General features: G+C 34.2%; 1 pseudogene; it reads right to left on the reverse strand.

The window, feature by feature from the left end:
* Positions 1-2232: 2232 nt before the first annotated feature.
* Positions 2233-3345, reverse strand: LOC113929548 (annotated as a pseudogene).
* Positions 3346-7746: the final 4401 nt, after the last annotated feature.

A 7746-nucleotide genomic window follows, 5' to 3' on the forward strand; every position in this document is an offset into this window, starting at 1 on the left:
CATTACAATAAAGCATATTTGGAAGTTATTAGAATTAATAAACTATTCCAAAATCTATAGTTTTAAAAACTGCTGCAACATTTCAAAGTCAATGCCCAAAGGTTTATAAACAGAAATAAAATTTTAAAATCTTTTAAAGATTTAAAAATTAATATGTAGTATTATTGATGGAAAATAATACTTTTCATATAAATTTTCAGAAAACATAAAGAAAAAATAAGTAACAACAGTTTACTTTATAATGGAAGACACAGTGATGAAATTTAAAAAAATTGCCATTTGAAACATGAAGTGACTTCCAGTTTCTTATACGAAGTCCACAGATTATCAGAAATTAGAAAGGATTCATTAAAATGTCATTTTTAAATTTATATTTAAAATTAAATTCAGAGTTATGTATAAATTGATGAGTTGAAATTGATTCATTAGAGAACATATTTAGAAAAACTAAATTCCTTGAGAAAGATCAGCTCTACATGTACTCAAATTTAATTTTGATGAAATTTATCAAAAATTCAGAAAAAAATCAGTCCAATGTGTTCACTGCTTATAAATATTCCTAATAGCTCCAGTAACATAAGCATACAGATTGTTCTCAAAATGAAAAATCAATAAAAATTAATTGTGACCTAACATTTACCAGCAGTGACTAACAATACTTTGAACTATATTGACAGAAAAATGAAGTTCTTGAAAATATAAATTTTGATGGAAATAAATTTGGAGAAAAGTGAGTCAGAAAAATCTTATGACCAGTAAGGACATCATATAACAGTGTATTACAACTTATTATATATAAAATCATGACAGAAAAATGGTGTTTGTATCTTGATTTCATTTCAACACTAATAAATTAATCTTGAAGAACACTCTATTTAGTACCAAAGATGGCATCTTTTCCTGTTTTTGGACAAGAGGCCTCATATTCTAATTTTGTGCTGTGTCCTATAAATTATGTGTTTCTTCTCCCTGCCAAACCTGAGAAGGCAGAGCATTTCTTCACTTATTACTGATTAACAGTAATAGCAATCTACCTGGGAAGTTCACTTGAGCTGAGAGTTTTTCAGTGGGACCTGATTAGAAAAGTGATTGAGCCAAAATACAATGATTAAATTTGGTCTATAGAAGATGACTTCTCCTGAACTTGTTTCAGTAAAACTATTAGATGTAGTGAGTAGAAAATAAAATATCACAAAGGACACGTAACCTAATGCAAGAATAGAGGTGACTACTGAGTATGTAGTTAGTGTGGGGATGGTTATGGGAATGTCCTTGAAATTCCTGAATCTTAACAACTAGACTAAACTGTTGACTGACCCTTTATATAATTAACCTCACAATTTCTTGATATCTTTTGGCACTTTGAAGTCCTTATTGTGAATCTTTGAAGAATACTTAATATGAATTCAATTTTGTAGAATTCACCTTTTTAAAAGAAATATAAACTTTTTACATTTTATTCAGAATGGTTTAAGGACTTTAGAGCCCCTGATAAAGTCTCAGTTAAATCCCTCTAAAGATAAGTTACACTAGGGGCACCTCGGTGGCTCAGTTCAGTTAAATGTCTGCCTTTGGCTTGGGTCATGATCTCAGGGTCCTGGGATCTAGCCCCACATCTGGCTCCCTGATCAGCAGGAAGTCTGCTTCTCCCTCTCCCCTTGCTCCTGCTCTCACTCTTGTTGACTCACTCTGTCTCAAATAAGTAAATAAAATACTTAAAAAATAAAAAAAAATATTTAAAGATAAATTACACTAAATTGAAGAAAAAAAGGAGCTGGCACGGGTAAGTTACAGGTCTACAATGAGAAGAAGAAGCCTTCTGTCTGTTAGTTAGATCTAAACATTCAGGAAATATTTAACCTTCTGTTTAGATATACTGCAAAATAAATGGAAAATAGAACTGTTATACTGAATGGCAACCTCAGTGAGATAGCTTCCATTTTCATTTCTACATGACAAAGAATCATTATCATTCACAACATATCAGTAAGTAATGAATGTACTTGAAAAAGATTTTGAAATTGACCAGAAAAAGCAACATAAAGAAAAAAAGAAAAGATGAGGGTTGGAGTTACGTATATTATTGCAAAATAATTTTGTCCAGACATGAGTGATTTTCTTCTCCTCTAATTTAAGTTTATGTACTCTAAGTATAAAATAATATTTTAATAATTGTACACTAATCAGTACACTTATACCCAAGTCTTAAGTGCACATGCAAAAGAGCTTTGTCTACATTTTCATAAAACAGATTCTCTGAATCACTCTTCTCAGGGCCCCCATTACCTCCTTGTTTCTCAGGCTGTAGATGATTGGGTTGAGCCATTGGGGTCAGGATGGTGTAGAAGACAGCCAGAGTCTTGTCCTCTGTTCGAGATTGGAGGGATCTTGGGTATAGATAAGTGTAAGCAAAGGGTGCATAGTATAAAGTCACCACAGTGAGGTGGGTGCTGCAGGTCGAATAGGTCTTCTTCCTCCCTTCTGTTGACTGCATGCAGCAAATGACCATAGGAACATGCAATGCCAATGAAAGGAAACACAAGGAAGAAGGTGGTGCTCACAAACACTGTGTACTCATAGACCCAGGTGTCCATGCAGGCCAGAGTTATCATGGCTGGAACATCACAGAAGAAATGGTTGATGGCTCTAGACTGGCAATAAGGGATATGAAGAGTATATAGTGTGTTGGCAAAGGAGTGGATTGAGCCCATGATCCAAGATCATGTTATCATCAGCACACATACTCTTTTGCTCATATGAATGGGGTAGTGGAGAGGAAAGCAAATAGCCACATAACGATCATAGGCCATATATGTCAAGAGCAAAGCTTCTGCCCCTCCTAAAGTCAAGAAGAAGAAGCTCTGAGCCCCACACCCAATGTAGGAGATAGACTTGTTTCCAAACAAAAAATTGGAAACCATTTTGGGGACAATGTAATTTAAAGATTTATTCATTTATTTATTTGAGAGAGCGAGAATGAGAGAGAGAGAGTTAGAGGGAGAAGCAGGCTCCTTGCCCAACGGGGAGCTTGGAGCGGGGAGCCTGATGCGGGACTCGATCCTGGGACTCCAGGATTATGACCTGAGCCGAAGGCAGTCGCTTAACCAACTGAGCCACCCAGGCGCCCCGAGATGTAATTTAGATCAATGAGGGAAAGCTAAGTAAGAAATACATGGGTGTATGAAGATGGGTACCTAGGAAGATGAGTATAATCATGGACAGGTTGCCAAACAGAGCCATTAGAAAGATAAGAACAATGAGAATAAACAGGATCTGGCCAATTCCTGTTGGTGGGAACAACCCCAGTAAGATGAAATCAGTTGATGTTTGATTGTAATTTTCCATGGCACATTGATATGATATTCCAAAAACATACACAAAAGTAAATAAATACTTTTATTTATTTTTTTACTTTTATTTTTTTATTACTAAAAAATAGGCTATTTTTAACTCATTATTTTTGTCATATTAGGTGTTATTTAAAATTTTTAAGCCTTTAAATAAATAACCGAACTTTTCTATATTGGGAGAAAAGAAAAAAACAGTTTTTGACACAGAGATTAAAATTTGAAGATGCAAGAATTTGTAGCCTATTTTCTAAGAAATCATTAATGTTAATAAAAAAATTGTATTTCTATTAAGAATTTGTTAGGTTAAGTATGTTTTACTACTCTGCAAGTATCACCAAAATCAGATATATTCAAAATATATGTAAATTCATACATTATAGAGTTATTTTAAGAGTAAATATTTATGACTGCCAACAGATAATTTTTTCATTCATATTTAAGATGTACTTCTAAAACTGCAAAAGCCTACCAGCTCATGGTGAAGAGCAATATTTCTTTCTTGAGTCCTCTTTGCACAGTAGTTCAAATCAAGCTTCCTTGAAGTCAGGTAACATTATTTGATTCACCTGTTCTGAAATCTTGAAAGAATCCTTATTGTCAAGTGCCATTTATACTAAGTCATTCTCTTCTGCCTTCTCATCAGTTTCTGAATGATATAAAGTAGACCCTTTAACTAAATATCTATACACCGCACTAATTGCACCTTTCATAAATCTGCTCAAATTTTCCCAAGTAGCGCATGTTTTATATCTCTCTGCTTCTCTAAAACTTACATAACATACATAATTCTATGACACTTTCTCATTTTTTTCTTTTTCTTGCATTTAAAACTTTCCAGTTCTAGATCAGTGTGTGAATGTAATCACATATATTTATCACCTGTTCCTCTTAAATAAACAAATATGGCAAAAGAGAACAGGTGACCAAAGACATAATGAGTCATGCAATAGTTCAGAACTCTTTGAAAAAATGAATTTATTATTTTCTTTCTTGTTAAACGTTTGTTTTACTGTGTCTCAAAATTCTGTGACGGATTTTTGGTCAAGTTGTTTCCATTAAAAATTACTTTTTAAAAACTAATAAATTAAAACTGACACACACACACACACACACACACACACACACACACACAACCCACAAATGGTCCACAAAACATTCCCGTTTAATTTTGAAGGTTTTAGGATGTATTTTTATCATTAACAAGTCTTTTACTATTAAATTTAAATGGTCAGTTGACACAGACCGTTCTGAGACCCATCTTTGAAAAAAAAACAAATTTAGATAAATTAATGGCCTGTCACTAAAATGGTAAAAATTGAAAATAATATCCTAAGAATCTTCCACATAGTGATGGTGATGTCCAGAGACATCATAAGTGAACAAGATCTACAACTATGTAGCATTTTAATCTTAAATATTATTCTATTTTTTAAAAAATATTTTACTTATTTATTTGACAGAGAGGGAACACAAGTAGAAGGAGAGGGTGAGGGAGAAGCAGGCTTCCCGCTGAGCAGGGAGCCCAATATGGGGCTTGATCCCAGGACCCTGGGTTCATGACCTGAGCTGAAGGCAGATGCTTAACCACTGAGCCACTCAGGCACCCCCTAAATATTATTCTAGACCTAACTTTAGAAATAGTAACAAAAATATCATCAGGTCTTACAAAAAATTGTATTTTTTTGTATTGTAATAATATATACTAGAAGATGGAACAATGTTGTCAACCCTGCCACTTGAGACACAAATGAGATTTAAATATTATGAAAGGGTGAGAAAAGGGAAAATGAGTTGGAGGTGATTGTGTATGGAGGGGGAATTTCTCCATCCCCAGTGGCTGGAGAGATGAGTCAAGAGTTGGTATTGGATATTTATAACTTAATTATTAAAAGATAAACATATTAGTGAAAATATATGGGTAAATAGAAACAAAATGTGATAAAGTAACATGACATATCAGTCTTGTAGATCAGACATGGATAATGGGACCATTGTTTTAGCACATGTACTGTTGAGATTATATTCTTACATTACTTGAATAAAATATTAAAGTGATATAAAACTGATGTCACAGTTAAAAATTTAATTCACAAGTATCATTTCACTTGATGGTGAAAAATGAAAGCTTTTCCTCTAATCAAGGATTCCACTGTATCTCCTCTAATCAACTTTATACCGGAAGTACTAACCAGAGCAATTAGGATGAAAAAATAACAGACATCCAAATCAGAAATAAAGTAGTAGGGGCGCCTGGGTGGCTCAGTTGTTAAGCATCTGCCTTCGGCTCAGGTCATGGTCCTAGGGTCCTGGGATCGAGCCCCACATCAGGCTCCCTGCTCAGTGGGAAGCCTGCTTCTCCCTCTCCCACTCCCCCTGCCTGTGCTCCCTCTCTCGCTGTGTCCCTCTCTGTCAAGTAAATAAATAAAATCTTTAAAAAAAAAAAAGAAATAAAGTAGTAATGTTTGGCTCACAAACATTATCTTATATGTAGACAATTCTAAGGAGTCTGCAAAAAGTATGTTAGAACTAATAAGCCAATTTAGCAAAGTTTCAGGATACAGAATCAATTGTACTTCTATGCACTAATAATGTACAATTGTAAGAATTTTTTAAAATATAAATTACATTTATAATATCATCAAAAACAATAAAATATTTTAAATTTAACAAAGAATGGGGAAACTTGTGTACTGAAAATCATAAAACATTGCTGAAAGAAATTGAAGAAGAGGTAAGTAAGTGGGGGAAAAAATCCTGTGTTCATGGATTGGTAAACTTAATATTGTTAAGATGTTAATGCTACTGGGGTGCCTGGGTGGCTCAGTCGTTAAGTGCCTCCCTTCGGCTCAGGTCATGATCCCAGGGTCCTGAGATCGAGCCCTGCATCAGGCTCCCTGCTCAGCGGGAAGCCTGCTTCTGCCTCTCCCACTCCCCCTGCTCGTGTTTCCTCTCTCACTGTATTTCTCTGTCAAATAAATAAATAAAATCTTTTATAAAAAAAAGATGATAATGCTACCATAAGCCAACTACAGATTCAATTAAATGCCTATCATAATCCCAATGAAGATCTTGCAGAAATAGAAACATACATCATTGAGATTAATGTATAATCTCAAGATACCCTGTACAACCAAAACAATCTTATAAAATATTTGGGGGAACTCACTCTTTTGATAAAAAATTTATTAAGAAATCTATGATAATAAAGACAGTGTAATGTTGGCATAAAGACAGACAGACATAAACTAATAAAATAGATAGGTTAGAATAAAACCCTCACATATGTGCTTAAATTATTTTTGACAAGAGTCTCCAAATCTTTTAGTAAGGTTGTCTTTTCAAAAAGTTATGCAGGGAAAACTTGATATCAACATTCAGATAATAAAACTGAACAATTACCTTACACCATAAATAGAAATTAACTTAAATGGATTAAATAGCTAAATAGACAAAAACTATCAAGTCTTAGAAGAAAGCACAGGGGAAAAGCTCCACAACACTGGATTTAGATTTCTTGGATATGACACACAAGTATGTGCAATAACATCAAAATATAGATGAATTAGGCTTAATAAAAATTTAAAGTTCTGTGCACCAAAAACTTTATCAGCAGAGTAAATGAGAAACCCTCAGAATGGAAAAAAAAAGGGGGGGCAAAATATTTGTCATATAAGGAATTGATATTGGGAATGTATAAACAACTACAACTCAACAACAGAAAAACTAATTTAAAATTTGGTGAAATACTTGAATGAACATTTCTCCAAAAAAGATATAGATATGACCAATAAGCGCAGGAGAATATGTTAAAAATCAATAATTATTAGAGAAATTCGAGTTGAAATTACAATGAGTACCACCTCTCACCCATTAGGATGGCTACTACTACTAAAAAAATAGAAAATAACAACATGGGTGAGAATGTGAAAGAAAAAAACAAACATGCAGTGCCGGTGTGAATGCAGAATGGCACAAGTTGTGTGGAAAATGCATAACAATTTCTCAAAATAAAAAATAATAATAAACCTAGAATCACCATAAGATCCAGCAATTCCACTTCTGAATACATGTCCAAGGGAAATGAAACCAGAGTCCAGAATAGATATTTAATATCCATGTTTATAGCAGCTTTATTCACAGTAAGTGAAGGGTAGAAGCAACAAAAGTGTCCATTGACAGAGTAATGGATGAACAAAATATGGCATATATATAATATATATGATGTCTTTCAGTTTTAAAAAGGAAGGGGATTGGGGCGCCTGGGTGGCTCAGTCGTTAAGCGTCTGCCTTCGGCTCAGGTCATGATCCCAGGGTCCTGGGATCGAGCCCCGCATCAGGGTCCCTGCTCTCTGGGAAGCCTGCTTCTCCCTCTCCCACTCCCCCTGCTTGTGTTCCT

Source organism: Zalophus californianus, chromosome 5 (genome assembly GCF_009762305.2).
Source record: "Zalophus californianus isolate mZalCal1 chromosome 5, mZalCal1.pri.v2, whole genome shotgun sequence".
NCBI lineage: Eukaryota > Metazoa > Chordata > Mammalia > Carnivora > Otariidae > Zalophus > Zalophus californianus.